The sequence below is a fragment of the Ambystoma mexicanum genome, chromosome 7q, assembly GCF_040938575.1.
Source record: "Ambystoma mexicanum isolate Mex_15411 chromosome 7q, UKY_AmexF1_1, whole genome shotgun sequence".
In the NCBI taxonomy this organism is placed as follows: Eukaryota; Metazoa; Chordata; class Amphibia; order Caudata; family Ambystomatidae; genus Ambystoma; species Ambystoma mexicanum.
Window position 1 is genome coordinate 234,644,173 of NC_090941.1, and position 14,066 is coordinate 234,658,238.

Consider the following 14,066-nt stretch of genomic DNA (forward strand, 5'->3'; position numbering starts at 1 on the left):
ATAATGTGGGGACCGAAGGCTCATCGTCGGAAGGGTGTGAAGAAGAAGTGGAAGATGACGAGAGCCTTTTGGGTGCAGCAGAGAAACCTCTGAAACAACCCAAAACAGAAAAGAGTAAAGCCAGTGCAGTAGAGGCTACCCCTGATGAGGACATATCTGATATTTTCGAGCCGGATGCGATCAGGCAGCCACGCTCCACTGAATGGACCCCTTCACCGAGGGTGGTTATTTATATGTCTCAGAAAATATGGAAACATCTGGAAAAGGAAACGAGGTTCTGACTCAGGTCAGAATGCCCCAGACCGGAGTTGAACGGGAAAGTCGCCGAGACTCCGGAGTTAGACCCAAAAATGCTCACATTTGTTACTAAAGCGAATAAGGATGTAAGGAAGGGCATGGACCGAGCCTGGCGATCCTGCCAGGATAAAGTGCTGGGCCTGATGGGGCCCATCGCTAAGATTATGGACCTCGCGGAAAGAGCCAAGGATACTGGAGAACCAGTAGATCCTTACGTCCTGGCTAATTGGGCTCAGCGAGCCGTATGTCTTTTAGGAAATGCGAACTCAGCAATTTCAGCAGAAAGAAGACGTTCTATATTGCTCAAGATAGACAACAAGCTAGGTGATTTAGCCTCATACGAAGCGGGAGAGGGCGCTCAAGATCTGCTCTTTGGAGACACCTTCCTGAAAGAGGTGAACAGGTTCGTAGGAACGTATACTGCCCTCGAGAAAGCACTGACGGCTATCAAGAAAGTATTTCCCGGGTGAGTTTTTGCCAGGGCCGGTTGATACAGAAGCCGCTCAACCAGCCGGTTTAACTCCAACAGAAGACCACAGGGGCCGAGAGCCCAGTACTGGGAATCGCGGAAACAAGACGCTTTGTTCCCAAATAGAGGCAGAAGCTTTAGAGGAAGAAGATGAAGAGGCTACTTCAGGCACCAGTCTAACAACTCAGATGAGAGTATGCACAGCGATATACCCACCAGTAGGTGGCAGAACCGCGCTTTTTATGCACAACTGGAAAAAGCTTCCCACAGATGCCTCGGTTCTGCAAGCAGCACAGGGCTACAGCTTAGATTTTGTGAGTTACCCCAAGCAGAGAAAACACCCACTGCGCTTACATTGTTCAGTGTCAGAAGCGACCTTACTAGACAAGGAATTACGAGAGTTAGTGCAGAAACATGCCACAGAGAGAACGCAGCCCCAGTCAACAGGTTTCTTGAGCAACAAGTTTTTAGCGCACAGGAAGAGCAAAGTTCGACCTGTTATAAATCTGAAAGAGCTGAACAGCTGGCTAGTCTACAAGCACTTCAAGATGGAAGGAGTCCATCTGCTGGCAGATCTTCTCAGGAAAGAGGACTGGTTAGCTTGGTTAGATCTGAAGGACCCATATCTGACAGTTCCTGTGGCCCTCCAGGACCTCAAGTTTCTCCAATTTATCTGGAAGAGCCAGTAGTGGCAGTTAAAAACACTGCCTTTCGGTCTAGCGTCAGCTCCGTGGGCATTTACGAAACTAATGAGACCTCTAGCAGCTGCCCTCAGGGATGAGGATATACGGATGATCATCTATTTAGACAACATTCTTTTCATGTCCGAGGACAGGGAGAGACTAGTAAGTAAAATTCAATTGCCAAGCAAACTGATTGCAGAGCTGGGGTTTCTCATCAATACAGAGAAGTCGGAATTAGTGCCCAGCAAAAGATTAGAGTTTCTGGGTTTTGTGATACACACAAGGAAGGCTTCTCTAGAACTTCCCATCGCCAAGATCAGAGCGATAAAGAAGGATCTAAGAACAGCTCTGAAGAGGCCGGTTATATCACTTCGCAATCTAGCCAGGATAGTGGGTCTCCTAGCAGCCTCGATCCAAGCGATATTCCCGGGGCCTTTGCACTATCGAGCTCTTCAGAGGATCAAGATACGATTCCTTCAGAAAGGATGGAGGTATCATCAGTTCCTTTAGACGTAGACAGCAAGTTGGAAATTCAATGGTGGCTCAGCAACATGGAGGCCTGGAAAGGCAGACACTCCAGAGATGGTCATAGAATCAGATGCCAGCAGGTCAGGCTGGGGGGCGAGATGCGGTCTCATCGAGACAGGCAGAAAATGGTCAAAAGAAGAGTTAGATATGCACACAAACTGCCTAGAACTATTGGCAGGATCATTCGCAGTCAAGCCATTTAGGAAGGATCAAGCAAGATGCTGCATCTTCTACGCATGGACAATATCTCAGCAGTGAGATACATCAACGAGCTGGGGTGCACGAAATCCAAGATGCTAGCAGAATTAGCAAAGGATTTTTGGCATGCTTGCTTGGAAAAGGAGATAGCAGTGAAAGCGGAGTATCTTCCGGGCGCAAAAAATACAGTCGCAGACTGGAACTCCCGATATCTAACAGACTCCAGCCACTAGAAGCTGCATGAGTCAGTCTTCAAGAAATTGCAACAGAAATGGGGTCCTTTCAGTATATATCTGTTTGCATCGAGACTGAATGCCCACCTGCCAAGATATTTCAGCTGGAGGCTGGACCCGGAGGCATCCGGGACAGATGCGTTCATGCACAGCTGGAAGGGACCCATTCACCATGCTTTTCCCCCCTTCCTGATGCTGGCGAAGGCCCTAGCAAAGGCTCACAGAGAAGGAGTGGAGCTAGTGATAGTGACACCAGAATGGAAGTCGCAAGCATGGTTTCCAGTTCTGATGGATTTCCCGCAGAGGATTGCCCACAGGACAGATCTCCTAATCAATCCGAAGGGAGAGTCACACCCGCTGATTCAGAACAAGACACTGCACCTCTTGACATGCAGAATTTCAGGCGCAGATGGTGCCTGCCAGGCCTTTCAGAACAGGCTACAGAGCTTACCAAGGTATCGTGGCCTCCTTCCACAATCAGGAGATATGATTACACTTGGCAGGCCTGGGTCAGATGGTGCAGGGGGATGAGTATTTCTCCTGCTTCAGCTCCTCTAGAACATATACTAAACTTCCTAGCAGCATTGACAGCCAGTGGAAAAGCTTTCAGGACAGTAGGAGATTAGAGGTCGGCCATTTTGGCGGTTCACGATCACATAGACAGAAATCCAGTGGGAGAACATCCAGCGATAACTAGACTCCTTAAGGGAGTAAAGCTTACCAAACCACCCTTACCTAGATATTCAACGCTGTGGGATGTTAACAAGGTTTTACAATTGTTCGAACAGTGGCCTCGGAACGACCTACTATCGAACAGGCAACTGTCAGGCAAGTTAGCCACATTACTATGTTTGATTTCCTGCAGGAGAGTATCAGACGTTAAGGCTCTAGAGATAGACAGAAAAATCTTTTATCCAGAAGGCATAGCGTTTAACCTGGTGCAGCGTACCAAGACAAATTCTAAGGTGATTAACTAGCCATATTTTCCAGACAACAGCAAACTCTGCGTAGCGCGATGCATTAAGTGCTATGAAGCAGCAACAGCAGCAGTTGGGCCCCATGGTGTCACTCAGCTTCTCATTGCGTGAAGAAAGCCTTATAGAGCCGTAGCCCAGGCTACCATTGCAAGATAGGTGAAAGAAATTATGGAACTTGCTGGCAAAGCTCATTAGACCAATCCATGGCTTCCGGAGCTTTCGCAGCTGGAGTTCCGCTGCAGGAGATCTTGAAGGCAGCAGACTGGTCTAGTGACTTGGTTTTCAGAACCTTATATTTTAAGCCGCTAGCGAACATTGCATCTGCAGTGATTGAAAGCTTTGAACAAGCATAATGATCGCCTCCGGTTTTGTCATAGAATAAAGATTGCCAAAGCGCATAGCGCAAGAAGTCTTGATTCCATTAAAGACACAGAGGTGATCATTATCGTTCCCTAAGGGAATGTCGCTCTATAGGAATTTGGCAGCCTTATCATTAATGTGATGTTTTTTCCTTTGTGAATAGGCGGCAAATTCCCCACCCTAACATATCGATTTGGTTTTCATTTAAGGGGAAGAGATGAAAAACTCGAGAGAATGATTTAATGTTATACCCGAGAGAGGAAACCCTTGCTACTTAAAGGCAGGAATGAAGATACCAGTTGTTAAGAGACAGACTTTTAAGATGAGTTCAGGCAGAGCAACAGAAAAGAAGAGGAAAGCACCTAGGCAGAGGAGGACTTATACTGTGAAGGGGAGTCCTATTGGTGGTTCACACTGAGGCTGGGACTACAGGATACCTGAAGCCTCATGGGACATGTAGTAGAGACATGGCTTAGTCTGGTTAGAGGATCCATGTTGGATAAAGTTTTGAGTTTGTTTTACATTTATTGTAAAAAAAAAATAATGAACATGATTTAAAGAGCTGTGTTTTAAGCAGTATTAAAGAAGAATAAGCATAATGATCGCCACCGTGTCTTTAGTAGAATCAAGACTTCCTGCGCTATGCGCTTTGGCAATCTTCATTGGGTCAGGTCAACACTAGAAATTATTATAGAATGATTAGCAGATGGAACACGAAATACAGAAGTTGAAATCAAGAAATAGCTGTTTTTACATGTGGTGAAATTTAGCCAAATGCAAATTTGCTGCAACTTTTCAGCGATTATGGAAAAACTATAAGGAATGTCATTATGGGTTCCTTTGAAAGCTAGCTGATGATGTTAGCTTCAAATTGACATTTAAACCTTGTCTCTAGGACGTACGGTTCATAAGTTACAGAGGTTTTAGTGAAGGTAGATTTTTCTCAAAAGGAGTCAAGATTTGAAATGAAATTGCGCTTTGAATTACAAACAGGTTGGCTTACACTAACAATGAACACAGGATTAGATGGATGAGAAAGGATTCAGAATGGACAAAAGAGATTCTACAATGCAGTCTGGATATGTTGAAATGGGTTGGATGGATTACTTTAAACCAAGAGATGACTATGTACAGTTCTACGCTAAATACTCACAACTCTGGTTTAAAATGGACCCGTCAAAGATCTGGTCAAAGGTTTGCACTGGACTTCGCTCGCCACCGTACAGGTCTCAGGCGCTTGGTTCTGCTCTCAGCACTCTCGTCTCTGCTCTGCCTCTTGGACTGGATCTGACTGGTTCTGGGTTACAGCTCTGCTGGACTGATCTGGATTTTGGGTTCTAGCAAAGGTTGTTGGCCAGAAGCAGCAAACAGCTCAGCCAGGCTGTTTAATGAGTTAGGCCCCGTGGAAGTTTAGGGGTTAAATGAGGTTGCTAGATTTTAAAGGCCTGCTGAAAAGGGTTAAGCTCTTTGGATTGGCATTTCTGCTTCAGAGTTCTGGAGTCTGGATCTAGGTTCTAGAGTCTGGATCTTCCTGCAGGGTGCTTCACCAGTGGATCAGTTGATGAGTGAAAGTGTGTGTTTCTCTGGGTCCTCAACAGTCCCCATTTATCCATTTTCCAAAGTGGGTGTGGAGGCTGATTTCACAATGCCTAACACTCTAAGGATCTGATATGTCAGAGAATTTCCCCCTCTCCTGATTGGAGAAATGAACAGTGTGTCATGATGTGTCATCATGTGTCAGAGTGACTCTGTGTTTACAATCTATGGAAGAACTCCCCTTTGCTTTTCCCCAGAACATCTATTTTTCCCAAAAAACATATTTTCAATATGCACAACGTGTTAATAATACATATACACTTCACAGATTGCCTAAGGTACATTTCTGTCAAATTCTTATTTTCCTATGAGTTCTGGTTCATAAATGACAATTTTTTGCGCTTTTGGTTGGTTACACATTTTCGAATCTGTACAATTTTTTACACATACATGCACATACCCTCTGGGCATATTCCAGTAATTTTTCATGTTCCTAGCATAATCACAATAGCTACAATAAATGAATGTCGCACATATTCCAGATTAGTTTTAAACTGTGAGTGAATTTTTCATTTTAATAATCTCTAAGTTTCATATTTGTGTCAGTTCGGTACAATATTTTATAAGTCTTTTCCTTAAACATATATTTAGTCGAATTTCAAATCCACATTTTCAGTCTGACCCGCCTCCCAAGCGTGGCTGTGTCAGAGAGTCACATGGCTTGTATTTTTGCCAGGGCAGTTGATGTCAGTTACACCCGAATTAGCATTTCCATTCAGTTCAAGGACGCCATTGTCTCTTTCCCAGAGCCACATGCCAGAGTGCCCCTCCCATTTCCTTTCACACTTGCCTGTCAGATACTCAGCAGAGCATGGGAGAAAAGATTCCTCTGTTTAGGGAGGAGGTGTGGAATGTGTTTAAAGCTCAGTGTGGGAAACCTCTTGGAAGTTTAGCTGAATCAGGTTACCTTTTAGTCCATTTTAACATTGTCCCTTGTGCAAAATTACAGTTACAAATTTAAAATAAGCAAACATATCTTCAATTCCAGTCTTTTTCAACATGAAAATCAATGTGTGGCACCCTATATTGCATTTGATGGAAATCCCTTCTTTGGCATATTTATCTTTTGAGACACAGTTTCTCCTGTCAGATTTAGAGATCGTCAGCGTCTGACAGAGGAGAGTAATGGTATTACACCCATTTTTGACAGATTTCTTCCCAGCAACCATCTTCAAAAGTTGGTTTTGTTCTGATAAAATATACTCCTGCTGACATTATATTTATGTGGATTCTTGAAGTAGAATGATGTTTAACACCCAACAGGAGGTTGGATCTTTTGGGTGGTTCATGGGCCATGATTTTTGCAAATTTGACAACCAGGAAAAATACGGATTTTCACACAGCTCTGTGTTTCTTTTGCAATCAGCCTAGCTCTGTGGGCAGCCAAGTGATGGGTTTTGGCAGTGGTCTCCTGTGTTATCACTGACATAGGCAAAAGTGGATGGCGGCCTATTTTTCAGATTGTTACTGCACCCTTCTGGGTGATTTTACGAGCAGAATGCTTTCCAGTGGCCATTCTGATGTTCCTGATGCAAGCAATTCACAGTAATGTTGCAGGGCCTGGACTAGTGGTTGAAAACATACCACAAGCCCCCCTCTTGCGATTTGTCATTGATCGTCCTTCAATGGGAATTCGCAAGACTGGGATGTCAGTTTCATCTCTTCTGATTCTACAAATGGCAAAGTTCATCATATTTTCCTCTGTCAAAGGTGGATCGATCGGTTCTCCTCGCCAGTCCTGATGTGAGTATTGAGCGATACTCCGGGCCCCTTGGATCTTTGCTCCCGGTCCGTGGGTAGTATTCCTTGGTTTCCGTCTCCATGGTTTATCAATCCTAGGATGACAAAGCAAAAACATATTCGTAGACATTTCCCCATGACTATTAATGTAGTGGGGCGGACACATACATTTGATAAATCAGGACACATTTGTATTATGGATTTTATAGACTATATATGGAATATTTTAGAGTTGGAATTTTATGGATCTGGAGTGATCCCCTCTGGGGTTCCAGAAGACTCCTCCAGTTGCTGCAGAGTGTTCCTAGGATGGCAGCACTTTAGTTGGTTAATAAGGACCCACTTATCTTGCCCCCCTGCCAAACTGCCTTTGGGAATGCAGATTTTGTAGGTGACTGGTGAGATTTTGTCTACAATTTCAAAAGGACCCCACCAGGTAGGCAAAAATGTGCGCTGTTTGGCCTGGTTACTTTGGAAATTTTATAGGTAGATCTGGTCCCCTACATTGTATTTTGTTTTGGTAGTCTTTAAGTCGTAGTGGGTCTTCATGCTGTAGGCTAATCTTTCTAGATTTCGCTGAGCATAGGCAAAAGCATGTTGAAGGTGTTTTCTTAGATTTTGAACATACTCATGAGTTGAGGAGGCATTGATCAATGTCTGCTCTTGGGTTCTATAGAGCAGATGCTGGGGAAGCACCATCCTGTGTCCAGTCATCAGCTCAAACGGTGACATTTTAGTTGCAGATGAAGGGGTAGATCTGATGGCCATTAAGACAAGAGGTAATCGAATAGCCCAACGTGGCCCAGAATCTGCCACAAACTTTTTTAATATGCTCACAATTGTCCTTTTGTATGTCTCGACTGCACCACTAGAGGCTAGCCGGTAAGCAATGTGTAGCTTCCTTTTAACCCCAAGTATCTCCCACATCTTTGTCTTTACTTCGCTGGTGAAATGGCTACCTCTGTCTGACTTGATCCTTTGGGTCCAAAATGCGAAAAGATGTGGTTGATCATCAGGGCAGCTGCTGTTTCTGCCTTGCAGTTTGGGGCCGGGAGACATTCTATCCATTTAGTAAACAAGCATGTCACAGTCAACATATACTTGTTTCCCCTAGAGGAGCGAATCACGGGCCTGATAAAGTCGACTTGCAAATCTGACGATGGCAGTGTCATTCCCCTCTTTTGGAGAGGCGCACGGTGTGTGAGGGATGTTGGCTGAAATTGTGCACACACAAGACACCCCTTCAAGTATCGGTCGAGGTCCTGCCCCATGTGCCCCCTCCCTTAAGATTTCAAGTGTTGTATGAAACCCCCTATGGCCGGCTGTGGCTGCATCATGGGCGTGACTTAACATCAGGCTTCGGAATGAGGTAGGAATCACCCACTGATCATGACCAGCTAGGGATTTCCTTACCAACAAACCGTCTTGGATTCAGAACATTTTTGGACATTTCATCAACACTCTGAGGTCCTCTTTCCCTATGTAATCGGTATCTGTCAGGGGAAAGTTCTCAGGGTCCTCAATGTGTTGATAAAACTTACCAATTATTGGATCTCCTTTTTGAGCCGTAATCAAATCAGCATCTGGGGTCTCCTTACTACATTGTTCAGTTGAGAGTTCATTGTGAGCATTTGTCTGGGACCTAGTGATAGCAGTGACCTGGATTTCCCCCAACAGGGACTCAATCTCAATTAGATCCCCTTGGATGGGTCCGGTTTTGGCCAGCTGATCAGCTAAGTCATTTCCAGTTTTGTCTGGTCCCTCTACTTTGGAATGACCCTTGATCTTTTTCCAGTCGATGGTCATCCCATTTGAGGTGACCAGATCATCAATATTTTGAATTAATTTCCCATGTTTCAATGGTTTGTTGTTAGCACATAACATGCCTAAGAGCATCCATCCACATAGACAGTGGGCATTCCCTCACATGTGTCTTCTTCAAAGACTTTGTGTGGGGAATTAAGGTATGCCTCCATGTTGTCCTAGATTTTTAGACTCTCGTCCTCGAGACAGTTGTCTCTGGCACAATCATGCAAGTCAGCCAGACCTTGCGCGAGGGGACTCTTCTTGTTTTGGCCATATCTGACCTCCACAGGAAAGCCTTGCATTGACAGAATCAAGGAAGTCATTTGGGAATTACTCACATTTACGGCCCGATTATGTCACTTTGGAGATATCGCAGAGGCTGGTGTGGAGTCTCCACTATGATGTGTTCCCACTGGATAAACGGGTGGTAATTCTTCAATGCCACACCATTGCCAGGAGTGCCTTCTCACAATCGTTGAATTTTTACTCCACAGAGGATAACGTTTTGCTCGCATAGGAGATTACTTTATTGACCTTGTCATGCTTTTGGTATAATACTGCAGTCAAGCATGTATTAGAGAACCCTGTCTCCAAGAAGAACTCCTTGTTTCTGACAGGGTAAGCTAGGCAAGGCACTTGTGAGAGGCTTCTTTTGAGTTGTCTTACTGCCTCGGCTTGTTCTGGACCCCACTCCCACTTGATCCCCCCTCAAAAGATGAATCAGGGGTCTTGTGATCTCTGCGTAGCCCTCGATGAACTTTCTACTGTAATTAGTCAGTCCAAGGAGGCTCCTGAGTTCCTGCAGAGTTGTGGTGTCTTTCAAATTCTGGAGTGCTTCCACTTTCCTTTCCTGGGGACAGAGACCCTGAGGAGTAATCTCATGCCCCAAGAAATTGATACAGATTCTACACCACTGTGCCTTTTGAAAAGAAAGTTTTGCTCCGGCAGCCCTCAACTGGGTCAGAACATAATAGATCTCCGCTATGTGTTCCCCCACAGTTGAGCTTTTCATGATGACATCATCTACATAAGCCAGGTTATCCCTCTTACCCAGGTCGGCATGGCCTTATGTAGAAAAATGTTGAACTCATTACCGGAGTTGATATATCCGAAGGGAGTCCGGGTCCATGTGTACTGCTGCCCTCCAAAGGTAAAGGCCAGCTTGTATTGGTCCTCCCTACTGACAGGTACAGTCCAGTATCCACTGGTCAGGTCTATTGCAGTGAATACCTGTGACCCCTGGATCTGGGGCAGCCCTTGGTCAATCTAGGGAAGAGGCCATCGGGAAGTATGGACCCATTTGTTGAGCTCCATAAGGTCTGTGCAGAGTCTCCACTGACCGTTTGGCTTCAATATCCCCAGCACCGGATTATTGAAGGTGCTGTGGACTGGAGGGATTATCTCACGGGACTCAAGGTTCTTAATAATTTCAGTAAGGGACTCCATTGATGCGAGAGGCAAGCGATATTGCTTCACAAACACTGGAGTCATCCCAGGGTCTGTGGGAATTGTTGTTGTGTGGATGTCGGTGCGACCACAGTCATATGAGTCCACCGCAAAGAGATCTTGAAAATCCAAGAAAACTTTTTTCAACTTTTCCTTCTGCTCCATAGTCTCACAGGTGTCAGCTAGGTTGACTCTTTCTTCATCCATCTGCCTGAAGCCTGGAAAGACTTCTGGTTTTGCTATCTCAGCGGCCTCCTCCAGCTGTGTGGAGAAGTCCCTGGTCAGAGTGCTGATTTGGACTGGTGGCTACAGGTGGGAAAGGCAGCCCTCATGGACCTGGATAATCACCTCATCCCTCCAGAAGTCAAGAGTCACATCTTCCTTACCATAAAGGCAGGAAGTGTACACCAGGAAGTTCCCCCCATGCCGGGAAAAGATCCTGTCTGGTGTTGTGTTGTCATCACTGTCAAAACAGTCCTTGGGGATTGGTCCTAATAGTTCATTTCCTAAATCTATGGAAAAATGTCAGTCATCAACCACCATTTCAATAATGGTGCCTGTGGCTAGAGTGATACTCTTTAAGTCGCTGTTATCCACCTCTATTGGAATGGTGTCATGTTCTATGTTGACTAATGGTGTTGGGTTTACCCCCAACCTTTGCTGTTGGAGAGAAGCATTTAGATGAATATAGGCATCAGGGTTTTTCAATTTCTGTCCTCTTTTAACTTTCACTTCCAGGGAGAATTGCCGGGTCCTTTCTGGGATGGTGATTTCCTCTCCAATCTGAATTTCAAATGCATAAGGCAGCAGTTGAGCTGACCTAAATGCTTTCCCTGGGTCATCAAAGCCCATGGGATTATCCGCTAATTGGGACCAAGCTTTGAAGTTTATTAGGTCCAAACTAATGGCAAAGTGATTGAGAATGTCAAGTAAAAGGTGGCAGTGACGTCTCGCTCGACCCAACAATTATGGACTATGCTCTTGTTGCCTATGAAGATTTTGAGCATACTCCTGCTTGGCAGGAGATGTTTGGATTTGGGTGTTTCCTGATCCATTTCCCATTTGTCTATGAGTCTAAATGTGGGAATGGCTGGATCTTTTGGAAGTTGGCGGAACATGGCTTCGCTGATGAAGCTCTTACCGTTGTTCACACACACTCGGGCGAGATCAGAGTGCTTCGCTTCATTTAACTGAACAGGGATGAACAACTGCTCTCCAATTTGCTGAATATCAGCCAAGCTCTGAGCTGATTTCACATTTTTCTGGACTATAGGAGTGGGAATGTCTGATTGTGGATTGGTAAAGAATTTCAGAGTATTTCCTTCCAGTGTGGAATGCCACCTTAAACTGGAAGGAAGGTTGATTTTCAGAAATAGAGAGGACCCCCCATCACCAGTTTGCTGTCCTACTGCTATTACTGTCACGTCTGGAATTTGGTTGTTCTGAAAGTGAAATTCTACTTGGTCAGATTTTTGTTCAACAATGTGGCATGTGCCGTTTAAATTAACATGGTTGACACTATGTTTTAACTTTATTGGTTGGCTAGTCTGGGTCCAGAGGACCATGTTTACGCAATCTATTAGGGGTGACAACCTTCACAGGAGGTCATTCCCTAATAAACAAGGGGTGCCCTCTGGAGTCACAACTATGACCAGGTGCTTCACCTTGTGTCGCCCAATTTTAATGTCCAAATCCGCAGTCCCCTCGACGGGAATTTGCTTCCTGTCAAAGTTCTGAAGTTGTCCAAGAAGAGAGGTGATAGGAATTTGATAATTCGCCCCCTTCCTGAATACAGTTCATCAAAGGCCTTTTTGGACAGAAGGGTAGCTTGGGATCCCGTGTCTACCAGTGCCAAAATTGTACCCTGCCCATGTACTTGTACTGGGGCATAATATCTTCCCTCCTTCTCCGAAAGGGGGCACAGATAATGTACATTTTCGGACAACTGGTGGGTTAATTTTCTAATTTTGGACATAGAGAGAGAAGAGATTTGGGCAGAATTCTGTGGGGAGCTTTGGGAATCTGAAAGAAAAAGGTGGCAACTAGAAATGGGAGAAGTTTTGAGTTCCCCTTTTTATGGTTCTGGGTAACCCCCACCCCCTTTCTGGAGGCAGTCACCAGGATGGGTTTGAACCAGGGGTTTTCATGCTGTTGGTTCTGGTATTGGATGATGGGCAGCGCTAGCTCTGTCCCCACATCTACCCAGTCTGGATTTTAATCCTTTGGGACCCATTTTTCTTTGGGAGGAGTTCCCTCATCTCTGAAGGAGAAGATCCTTTTCCCCGGACCCTCTGAGGATCCCTCTCCTTCAAATTGGAAGATTTGTACCTCCTGCACAAAGTGGGTCTGTTTGGGTTCTTTGTTTCTCCTAGCCCTCCGCTGCTCCTTGGGTGGCAGACTTTCAGGGGTAGGAGATTTTGTTTCCGGTTCCTGGGTTTCCAGGGGCTTTCTACAAGTGGGGAAGGAAGCTTCCTCCAAAGCTTTACACCCCCCTTCCCCTTGTGCCTCCACCCTGAGAACCGGTGGGTTGTCGGGGTGCTGCCCCCTTTATTGTTCTGGAGTACCAGGTCCAGAGTTTGTGGCATTCTGCGCCGGCATGCTCATCTGAGGATTCTGCTGAGCCCCTCAGCATGCGACCAATATCCTGTGCCATGTTTTGGACCTGGCGCTCGAACTGTGAAACCCGCTCAGGCTGATACAGGGTTCTCATTTCTCTGGTAATACCCTGAGATGGGAAGATTTGGGTACCCCTCCACCCTTGGCTTCTCCTCTCCCGGATTAGGTTGTCTGGGCTCAGGAAAGGGGGAAAGAAGGGTGGATTATTCTGGGGTTGAAAATTTTGTGGATACCTGGGGAAAACATTCTGCCCAGGATTTGGAGTATTTCTGCCCTCTTGGGGGAAGTGAGGAGGGAGGTTCCCTGGGTTAGGGGCTGCTTGGTTGGATCCCCCCCCTTGGGCTGGAGGAGTCCACACATAACCCAAGGTGGGTCTTTTCCCCTTGTAGCAGGGACTTACATAGTCAGGGGAGTGAGGGATCCCATTTGTGGGACTACCTCCTTGGCTCCCTTGGCTCCCTGTCTGTGACTGGCCCGAGGGCCTTCTGGGCTTGGAATTATTCTGCTGTGCAGGTCGGTTTTTAGGCCCCCCATCTCCAAATGCAAAATGGGGGCAACCTTTACCTCTGCCACCTTAACAGCAGCAGGCGTGTTGGTTGGTTTGGGGCTTTTCTGAGCATTCTTGTTTTCTATGGGCTTTTGCACCTCAGAAATCTGGGTGGCCTGTTCAATGACCCAGTCAGTGATCTTTTCTCATGAAAATCTCTCACTAGCTGGGTCATGATGTATTTTGGTAGAGCATGGAAAAAAAGTATTAACAAATTCTTTGCTGTCCGTGCGCACTTTTCTGGTAGTTTGTGCAAAGGCACGCTTTAATTCCTGCACAAATTCTTGTGGAGCCTGATCCTCCCCACATTGTAAATTGTAGGCTGCCTTGGGAGCCTCTTGGCGATTTCTGTGAACAGAAAAATGCTTCAAGATGACCGCCCTATATGTGGACCATCTTGAATGATTTTGGTCCTCCAGCCCCGCAAAGAAACTGGAGTACTCTGGTGAAAAGGTCCATTTCACATACTGAATGCAGCTACTGCTGTCTTTCAGATAGAAAGTTTCCATCATCTGCTCAAAGAGCTCTAAGTGTTCCCAAACAGAATACTTAGCGTTCTTATGATAAGGC